Raw genomic sequence first — 11396 nt, 5'->3', positions numbered from 1 at the left:
ATGTGCTCTTATTTTTTGAATTTCCAGCTTTTCTGCCCTGCTTTTTCCCTATCTTTGTGGTTTTATCTGTCTCTGGTCTTTGATGATGGTGACGTACTGATGGGGTTTTGGTATAGGTGTCCTTCCTGTTTGATAGTTTTCCTTCTGACAGTCAGGACCCTCAGCTGTAGGTCTGTTGGAGATTGCTTGAGGTCCACTCCAGACCCTGTTTGCCTGGGTATCAGCAGCAGAGGTTGCAGAAGACAGCTGAACAGCGAGTGTACCTGTCTGATTCTTACTTTGGAAGCTTCCTCTCAGGGGTGTACTCCACCCTGTGAGGTGTGGGGTGTCAGACTGCCCCTGGTGGGGGATGTCTCCCAGTTAGGCTACTCAGGGGTCAGGGATCCACTTGAGCAGGCAGTCTGTCCCTTCTCAGATCTCAACCTCCGTCCAACAGGTATTCTTAATAATTTCCACGCCATTCTCTCTTCTCATGTTATTTGCAAAATGTTAGATAAAGCTACTTTTTTCCAAGGTGGATAAGAAAATCAAACTAAATGCCAGTGTAGTTGAATTTACCAGATTGACTGTGGAAATCGGAATACAAAGGTGCATATGTCAATAATAAACACTAGGGTTCAACACACAAACTCTAAGTCAAAGCACCTCTCACCCTACCAGTAAAGAGGCCAAGGGACATGCCCCTAAGATGGCTGTAACTTTAAAGACAGCTCTGCTTAGCAGTGAAGAGTACCTCTACTAGGCAGAAAGATGAACACTGCTTTTACAAAGAAAATAGGCCAACTGATATGACAAAATGAAAGCAGGATTTTGTCAATTTTTTAAGACAGAAAAACTGACAATGAAAGGAAAAAATCAAGGTTACAAAAATGATGTGCTTTCTTATTGGCAACTTGTTCAGTGTCATACTTAGAGTCCACAGTTTGCTGTGCCTGAGAATGTTGGCTTCATTTTAAGATGTAACTAAATTCAAGTATTTAATTGAATAGTACATCCTTATCTGTGTTTCCGATCAATAGATGCAAAGGGTTCTCTAGAATAGGCAAATTGAAGGGGAATAAGGTGACAGGGCTGAAAAAGCAGCAGCAACATTTTGTAACAGAATGGTTTGAAGATTAAAATGAAATGAGGCCTATCTACAAGGCAATAGCAGTTGATAGAAATAGAAAATTAGAATCCAGGTTATAGTTACATTGTAAATTACAATCATCAATTCATATGCATTAGAGCCATGGAGTTGATTGCAAAAATGACCATAAACATTTGAGTACCTCCAATCAAGAACCTGAGTCTGTTTGCCCATTCTTGAATTTGGGGTGGTGTTGGGACTTGCTTTGGCTAATAGAAAGAGACAGAAATGATACTGTCTAGTTCTGAGCATAAGCATGAAAATAACTTTCAGTTTCTTTCTTACTTCTCCCTCTCTATCTCTCTCTGAGAACCCGCCACCTCCATTTGCACAAGCCCAAGTTCAGTCTAGCCTTTCAGAGGAAGGTTCACGGCATAGCTATGGCTATGGCTCTACCCAATAGTCAGCCAATCCCCAGAAGCAGAGCCTTTTCACTGACCAGCAGCTGCCCACAGACACATGGGTTAGTCCAATTGTATCAACAGAAAAACCGCCTAGCTGATTCTAGACCAAATTTCCAACCCACAGGTTTATGAGCCAAATAGTTGTTATTTCAAGCCCCTAAATTTAGTAATGATTTCTCACACAACAAAAGATAGTAGATAGAATCCATATAGAAACTTCCCGCAAGTCAGTTAGTTATTAACCCATTTTGCTAAAACTTTACTGAATAGGAACTATGTGCAAGCATGCTAACAAAGCTTATTCATAGTCCTTTGTGGTAACAGAACTCTCTGGTGTGTAATGTGAGGCTTGCAGTTTACCTGGGGAAGCCAGGAAGGCTTGGAGCAGAGAACACCTCCGTGAGGACTTAAAATAGATTTATGAGTGGATCAAGTGAAGTAAGGTGGGATAGCTACGTCAGGCAGAGGAAATGATAAAAGTATAAACAAGTGAAAGAGCAAAGCATAAGCAAGGGGGGACAGGAATTTATAGTAGAAAAATGTAGTGTCTCAAGGAGTGGCAAGCAAAAAAAAAGCAACTCAGAAATTAATAAGAACCAGACCATGGAAGACTGGATGCTCCCATAAATATCTTGGATTGAAGTATACTGATAAAGGCCTAGGCCAGTAGTCCTCAAACAGTAGGGTACATGAAAATCATATGTACAGAAATTTTGAGGACTCTCTTACCCATAAATTAAAACTCAGCAACTTTTTGATGGAGCCCAGACTTTGGGCTTTAAATTTTCAAACTTTACATTTTAATATGGAATGTTAGAGTATCTGATGCAGGTTGTTCATGGATCACACTTTGAAAAATATTACTGTAAGGAATGGGAGGAGTCCAGTAGTGGTTTAAAACAATGGAATGACTCAGGCACTCTCATATTATTTCCAGGTCAGGAGTTAAGACTGATTTTTCTTAAATCAGTCTCTGGTATGGATAAAATGTATAAGATTATAATATAATATGGAATATTACTTAATCTATAGAACATATTCAAATTTCTCCAATTTTCCACCAATGTTCTTTTTTGGATCAGGATCCAATCCGAAAACACACTTTGCATTTAGTTGTCATATTTCCTTAGTCTCCTTTAATATGAAACAGTTCCTCAGTCTTTCTTTGTGTTTTATGACCTTGACAATTTTCATGAGTACTGGTCAGGTATTCTGGATGCCCTCGCATCAGTGAGCCCAACAGATTCCCAGACTTTGGTTTCTAAATACCACTCTCCAACATAAGAAAACTATGGCTCCTTGGAGAAACAGTTGAATCCAAGGCTGAAGGAGAAAAAAATAAGATGAGCCTGAAATAAATATTTTGTTCTAGAAAATACCAAAGAGTTAAAAAAGAAAGAAAAATAGGCACACTTCAAAAAGACAAAGTAGCCAACTTGATTGGTGATCCTAAAGGTCAAATGTGGAACCACTGAATAACAAAATAAATCTTGATCATAATGGATTATAACCCATAGAATTACGTAAGGATTCATGTGTCTGTACTAACATAAATAAGTGAACAAATGAATGAATGAATGCATGAATAAATAAATAAAGGAGAAAAGAAAACTTTTCCTTACTATAAAACTACAACTTGTATCTAAGTTAAGGAATTGTTGAACCAGAAAATTACTATTTGGCAAACACCACAGTGATAGTTGTTTCAGGCAAGAATCATTAATGGATGCTAAAATTAGTGGCAAAGGTGTGATAAATTACAGGATATTTAAATTCTCTCAAATTATTTCCCCATGAGACACTTATAGAGTACAAAGAAATATAGTGCCTTTGTAGGGAAGAAACCTGGCAAATGCCACCCTCCCCAAGGGATCAAAGTTAACATTTTCAGTAATGGAATAAATTGGCATCAAGAGTCTTTGGATAAGATATGTTGAGAAGGTCACAACCTCACTTTTTGGTATCCTTGCCAAAAATGCAAAACTGAATTTAAATATGAAAAAACATCAGAGAAAGTGCATCGATTGTCAGAGCCTCATTGACCTCGTATAAGAGACACACCAAGGTATGTACACTCATATGTGTCAGAGGCACTTTCAGTTTGGCCTTCATTCAGTTCACAAAGAGATCCATTTAAAGACTTTTAAGAAGAAAAATGACAGGATGAAAACTGTGCCTCAAGGAGATTAAACTGGCAGCAGAAGGTAGTATACAAAACGAAGGGGGTGGAAATGAAAGCTATGGAAGGCATTGATGCCTGTAAGTGATCTATTACATTATTTCAGGTACACAGTCACAATAATCTCAACCAGGGTAATGACCATAGAAATGGAGAAAAGGAAACTGAGCACAGAAATAAGATGAAGAATAATGAAATTTATTTTTGTACTCATTGAATGTGAAGGAGATATAAAAGGAGGGGAAAAATGATCCTTATTTACTAAACTGGGCATCTGGGTGTCTATGCAGAAGGTGAGTCGATGGAAGGAGAAGGAATGTGATCCTGTATTTCAAAGAAGGGAGTTCTGTTTTAGGCAGATATTTGAAGGTATTATTGAGATATCCTAAACAGAATGTCTAGCAGGCAGCAGAAAAGGTGAGATTGCTGTCTGGGAGAGAGGGATAATACATAGGAACGACTGTCTTTGATGTGATACTTGGTTTACAGAGAATATGTAACTTTTCTAGTGTTACAAAGCCAGTAAAAGGCAGAATCAGTATTTAAACCCCACTTCTAGGTTCAGATGTTTCTTTTTTTTTTTTTTTTTTTGAGACGGAGTCTTGCTCTGTCGCCCGGGCTGGAGTGCAGTGGCCGGATCTCAGCTCACTGCAAGCTCCGCCTCCCGGGTTTACGCCATTCTCCTGCCTCAGCCTCCCGAGTAGCTGGGACTACAGGCGCCCGCCACCTCGCCCGGCTAGTTTTTTGTATTTTTTTAGTAGAGACGGGGTTTCACCATGTTAGCCAGGTCTCGATCTCCTGACCTCGTGATCCGCCCGTCTCGGCCTCCCAAAGTGCTGGGATTACAGGCTTGAGCCACCGCGCCCGGCCAGGTTCAGATGTTTCTTTGGCCCATATAATGTTCTGTGTGTATTGGGACTCTCCAAGAGGTTAAAAAGAACTGTAAACCTCCATTACTATCTGTTTCTAAGTGCACAATTAGACTTACGTGCAAAGTTACAACCAGCTCATTTTTTTAAAAAAAGCAAAAGAATAAGTGAAGCTCTCTTTTCATCTGTGAGTTCCATTGGGCTTTCTATAGGAGTAAGGGCTATGTTCAGAGTCTTGTAAGGTTTTTGATAGTCACGTGATTGATTGTCAGAGCCCGGTCATCTCAGAGACCATCCCCTCAAACGCTATCCTTTTACAGATCAGGTATCTGATCCTGCACATTCAAATATTTATATATAGGTTAGATGGGAAAGACATTGTTATAAGTAATTTAATTTTCACTAGGTCTCTCAGCTTATTTTAAGAGCAGTCAGGAGCTAGAGTCTTCAGTCTTCATTTCTTATATAAATTGGCAAAAGTGTTGCATTCTGAATAACTACAATGTAGAAGTACATCATCCTTTGAATTAACTTGAATCCATACACAGCAACACAACTGAGGTCAGCTCAGAGGGTGGGCAGTTGATCCACCACTTCACACACTAGGTCAGAGGGCACAGCTGCCCTGATAGGAAAGGAGGGACAGGGCAGATGTTGCTGATCACTAACTACAACTAGTCACTCTTCTAGTAGTTCCCTCCCAGTGGGTGGTGAAAGTTGTTCTTTAGCTCATTATCTCCCCCTTCAGCCTTCTGATAAAAGAAGATGATGAAGTTAAAAGAAGCAGGGAGCCTCAGCCCCTCTGTAGAAAAGGTAGAATGAAAAAGAAAAATATCTTTCATTTTAGGTAATACATGAAAATGTTGAATAAATATATGCTGAAATAAGTAAGTTTATCTCAATAAATATTTTTTCTTATTTCTGATACCTGTAATAACAGTGAAATAGATAGATACATATTGGAAAAGTACACTTTAAAAGCGTATCTCCTATATAAACACAGCACTTTGTAGATGACCACAGTCAAAGTAATCACATTCTTAAATAATTCTCTAACTGTAGTTCATTACATACTCTAAGGAAGGTTTCCATTATTGCTCTTTATTTACTTATGCTCCTGTAAAAGAATAAGAAAAAAAGAAAACCATTTCCAATTCAAGTAGTCTCAAAGTATACTCTAGCTTCTTGCAATTAAAATACAAATTTACCTAAGACATTGGTTGGCTCAAACAATCATATTTTCCAAATAGTTCATGAGATTTGTTAATAAGAGTTGAATGCTTTGGAACAGAGCAAGGCTTCAATTAAAGGATTACAGTTCCAGAGCTAAACTGGGAGAGACTGTGAGCTCAAGGCTGAACCTTTTCCCTCTGCATTCTTTCCCTCTGATTCTAGTTTGGCTTTGATTATTCTTTCCCCTTTTCCTTTCTTTTCTTATTTTATTTTATTTTATTTTTTTCTATTTGCTGCTGAACAGAATTATAAATTACAGGGAGAAAGAACAGTCTGATCTTACCAAGGAAGTTCTTTTTCTCAAGTCGTTTCTTTCATTTTCAAGGTGTTTCCCAACTCTGGCTTTACTTTGTAAGACCTGAAGCTTCGTCACTTCTGGTGACTTACCAAGGTCCAAAGTCTGCCACAGAACTACCTGAATACTTGAATCACCCAGAAATCGGCTTGCTGGCATGGAACTCTTCCTGCTTTCCCTCATATACAAATAAGATTTAGAAATGTTTAAACAATAATTAAATGAATAAATAAGGAAAAGATTTAGATATCGGACTTCATCGTTATTATCACAATTTCTTTATTCACTTTCCTTTATATCATGTACGTATCTAAGTATCCCTAAGAAGTTAATGAAACCTGAGTACTTAACGTATTTTTCCAAAAATATCCAAATTAGAAAAGTGACAAGTCTCAAAAACAGTCTCTCTGCCATCATTGATATATTGAGAGCAGAAAAAAATACATTAATAATCCTGTTAGATAATCATGGATATAATTAACAGCTTTGAAGATGATATTACTTGATAGGATATACTTCAAAATACAATTTAGCACCACTCAGGCTTGAAGCAAAATTGCTTCTCTGTTGGAAAAAGTATCAAATAAATATTTTTAACTTCTCAGTAGGTGATAATTTAGTAGCTCAGAGAAATATTTTATAGGCATATGGAACAAATTAGTATGGTAATTGCAAATGGATTATTAATACCAACAAGTCATAAGACTTAACCTTTTCAAATGTAACTGCTGAGACTAGAATTTAAACTAAACATTGTGATGTTTACCTAAAATGTTTTAGATAAATCAGAGATAAGATTGATGAATTACTTAAATATACCATGTAAATTTTTAGCCTGTATAAATAATAATGGGAAATAATATTTGCCACATTGCACACAATTGTACACACATACACAGACTGTCTCTCTGCCTTACAAATTCTAGATGGCCGCTGGATGGCAAGAAGAAAGGGAAAAACTACATAGCCTTCCTTTATCTTAATTTTGGCCTTGTATTTAGGAAAGGTGAAGGATAATTCTGTCCATTGTTTGTTCAATGTCATAGGTTTGTAGAACAGACAATATCAATTTCTTAGCAATGCTACACCATTTATTACCATCATAGAAGAGCCAATTTCCTAATGAAAATATTATTAGAAAAAAGTCCTTCTTATGTAGCACTGTATACCATCTGCCATGTTCAAGTTTTAAAATATATAGCAAACTCAAAAGAAAAAATGTAAAACAAAAGTTTTGGGATAATCTCAGCATCTAAGAAATAATAATATAAAAATATCACATTACTGGAAACCAGTACACCAAAATGAAAAGCAAATGAACAACACAATATCTACCACTGCAAATAAACATGGGAATTTTTTTTTTTTTTTTTTTTTTTTTTTTTTTTTTGTAAAACAACATATTCCTCTCTTGAAAATATGTTTCTACCTCACAAAGGATGGTTTACTTGCTTTTGCTTATTAACAGCCACCATGTAGGTGCTAAGTGTCGAGGCAAGTCTGTTCCAAAGTGTTTTATAAAGTTAACATCAGCTGAATTTGCATAACAAACATTATTATTGAGGTGAACTCTGTTATCACTGACTACTTTCAGAGGGAGAAATAGGGTAAAAAGAGGCAGGTACTGAAACTTCAGGCAGTCTCTAACGGTTGATCCTGCGTACCCTTAACCACCATGTTGCTTGGTGATATAGCTCTTTCCTTCTGCAATGTAGTTGTAAATTTCCTAAGGTATAGATTAACTCAAATTTGAGGATTATATTCTAAGAAGATTCATTTCAATGTAAAGTATCACTAACATCCCAAATTTGCATTCTGATAGCTCATTGAATCTGTGCTCTTCTTCCCTGTGAAAAAACTATTGTAATAAAACAAAGTCCACATTACGAATATGAAGGATGGCTTTGCCTCGGTCTTACCCTGACAAAGATACGGTGCATTAGATACATTAAAATTATCATACTTAACAAATGCCATCTCTCATACATAAATTTTCTGGTGTATACAAAATACATAGGTAATAAATAAAATCATACATGATTTTTCTTCCATTCCTCCTCCAATAAAATTTATGGCCTTAGTTGAGATAACTATGTGCAAGGATCAACAAGAACCACCTCTTCCCAAAAATGCAGGAAGTAGGAATAATAAAAACTAAGAGAAAAATTAGTTTGTGCTTCCCCTATTGAGAAATACGAATAGCAATACTTAGAAGTCACCATCATTTCTTCAGTGTCTATGACCAACAAAACTAAACTAAATTGGCTTCTTTAATGATTATTATCATTTATCTCAAAATAAATGCGTTTCAATTGACATCTATAATATGTTCTCTTGCTAAACAACATTCCCTAAGAGCCTCAATATTCTTCCTCTTTTTTAAAATCCGTGACACAATCATTTTGAAAATAACTTACAGCTCTCTTATTACACTTGTTCCTAGAGCCACTGAAGATTTTCAGCACATTATAAAAATTAAGTAATATTTTACTGTATTTTTTTCCATTGGGAAGTAATAGGGGTAACATTTCTTAAAGTGTTTTAATTGGGTGGGGAGTAATAAAATAAAATTGAAAGTTTAAAAAAATAATTTTAGTTAATTTGAGTGGGAAGATAATACCCTACAATTGACTATAAGTTACATGAAGGCATGATCTGACTTGATTCTGAACTTGATAGGAAACCTAACACCCAGAAGATGCTCTGTAATTAAGCCATTTAAACTATATTTAAAGAAGAATAAAAAAATTCATTACCAATTTTTAAACAATCTAAGTCATTTTAACTGTTTTTTTCATATAACAAAATGCTTTTACAAACCTCAGATGAACTCAGAATCATAGATTTCACCACCCATTGGATACTTGTAGCACACCCAACCCAAATGTTAATGAATTTTACTTCCCTTCTCCTTTCACATCAAGCCTAATTTCTTTTTTGCTACATCTCATCCAACCCCACTTTCACCCCTAAAGAAAGACATATTAATATTTTACCCTATAAAAACCCAAAGTCTACCATCAGACCTTCTTTCTTATTCTATGGTTGCATCTTACAATTGCCTTGCTGTTTTTCTCCCTGGCTCCCATGAAAAAGTATCCTTTTGGGACCCTACCCCTACCTCATGAAATTACCCTTTCATGAGACTATCCCAAAGATTTCCAGGAGTCCTCACTCAGTTTTTTGCTGTTTCTCAAAAAAAAAAAAAAAAGACAGAGCATGGAGTGGGGCAGAGGGTGAAGAGGGAAAAGAGGAAGGGGCCTTGGCTCCCCAGAAAAGCTTCCAATCCACACAGCTCCTGCCTTCTTCATTTTCTCTTCTCTTCCTCCCACTCATTTTTAATCTGGGTCCCACACCTTGACTTATAACCCCAGCAACCTAGTTATCCTGAGCAATTTAAATTTTTTTTTTAATTTGTGTAAAGATGTACAACTTGATGTTTTGATATACATGTATACAGTGAAATGATTACCGTGGTCAAGCAAATTAACCTATCCATTAACTTCCATTTAATTTGGTTATGCGAAAGAAGTCAGCTAATCATTATTCACATATACTGATTAACATTTATCCTTAAAGTAGGCCACTAATTATTATATATAATCATAAATGCTGGAGAAACTTTGTTCTGAGTTTCACTTAATAACAATAGTTTATTCTTACTACATGTGCTCAGTCTTTATAAACTCTTGCATAAGTAGCATAATTATCTCCTTGCAATAAAAAAGCAAAAAAAATATTATTTCATATCCATCTATAGACTGGAAACGTTGTCCCAACAAGTGAAAAAGTAAGTTTTGCTAGCAATTATGGAATTAAATAAAATGATATTTTGAGGGTTTTGGCAAGGAATGGCAAAGAGTCAATTTGAATCAGATTATTCCAAAAGGAAATCGAGCACCAGGTATTTATTTTTTAAAGACCCATATTTTAGCCAACTGGTATTTTTGAAGGCTATGTTGTTATTCAGTATTTAATAGTGCCTGATATATAGAAAGCACTCAGTAAGTATTTGCAAATTAAATAAATCAGTGAATAAATGAATGAATTGCTTTTTTGGTTTGTACCAGGGCTACTAAAATACGTTTGTGAATATTTTGTCACTTTTTCCATTCTTCAGTTGCGTATTGCTGCTCCATAGACAGTCAATGCTAAAGATTCATTTTCTTGGATTGTCTGTAGTAGGTTTCATTACTTTTATCTCGTCTTTCCAAAGCTTTTTGTGTCTTTGAAGATTGCTTGTCATACTGCTCTGTTGTTGAATTCAATTAAGCCTATAAAGCTTTGTACAACTGGCATGTAAAACTATGAAATTCTGGTCAACAGCTAAAGTGAAAGGGTACGATTTTACCTCAAGTATCCTGAGAAGTGCTGAGCATTGGCACATTTGTGTCCCCCACAGAAAGAACCTGAGAACAAGGTGTACCCATGGAGAGAGCTGTGGGATATCTACATTCCTGAATGCTTCTCCAGTAAGAAGTGAGAAGTTACACTGACACTGGTGTAGTAGTCTCTTAAGGATACTGATGAGTTGGTGGGAAGTTGGAAAGACACCAAATACAACCACAACATTGCTTCTAACAATCACAACATTATATTTTGACAAAAGCACAAATCAGTGAGAAAAATGACTCTTATTCTCAGTTTGTATTAGGATTAGAATGGATAGAGAGAAAAGAACACGAATTTAGTGATCTGAGATTTTTCAGAAAACAGAATTCTTTTTCTGGGTGAGAATGCTCCCAGATAAAAGATAATAAGTTAATGATGTCTTATTAACTCTTTGATTAGATCCTTACACTCTCAGTATTCCTCTTTAATTGTACAATGTGAGAAAAATAATAATTACCTTCCATGTTTATGAGTACCATGGTTGAGATTCAGTAACTATTCAATGAATAGCTAACAAGCATTAAATAGGTACTAGATAGATGTGAATACATATACATATATATGCTTTTATATATTATAGATAAATATATATGTATAAACACATAAATACATATCTCTCTATCCCTACAATTATCTTGTATGTATTACAATAGTTCTTTACAGAACTACCTGAGATTGAGTAATTTATGAAGAAAAGAGGTTTAATTGATTCATATTTCTACAGGCTACAGGAAACATGGCTGGGAGACCTCAGGAAACTTATAATCATGGCAGAGCGGCGAAGAGGAAGCAAGGACATCTTACCATGGCAGAGCAGAGGGGAGGGAGGGACAGAGAGAGAGAGAGAGAGAGAGAGAGAGAGAGAGAGAAAGAGAGAGAGAGAGAGAGAGAGAGA

General features: G+C 36.0%; 1 protein-coding gene across 1 annotated transcript in view; it reads right to left on the bottom strand.

The window, feature by feature from the left end:
• The window catches only part of INPP4B (inositol polyphosphate-4-phosphatase type II B), a 551727-nt gene extending 545587 nt beyond the window's left edge, over nucleotides 1-6140 (bottom strand). Inside the window, exon 1 of the mRNA XM_017867638.1 lies at nucleotides 6098-6140. The gene's annotated coding sequence lies outside the window, so the exon portion shown is untranslated. The remainder of the gene's footprint in view (nucleotides 1-6097) is intronic.
• Between the last annotated feature and the right edge of the window lie 5256 nt (nucleotides 6141-11396).

The sequence above is a fragment of the Rhinopithecus bieti genome, unplaced genomic scaffold, assembly GCF_001698545.2.
Source record: "Rhinopithecus bieti isolate Rb0 unplaced genomic scaffold, ASM169854v2 scaffold_761, whole genome shotgun sequence".
Lineage (NCBI taxonomy): Eukaryota > Metazoa > Chordata > Mammalia > Primates > Cercopithecidae > Rhinopithecus > Rhinopithecus bieti.
This window is presented reverse-complemented; position numbering and strand designations above follow the sequence as displayed.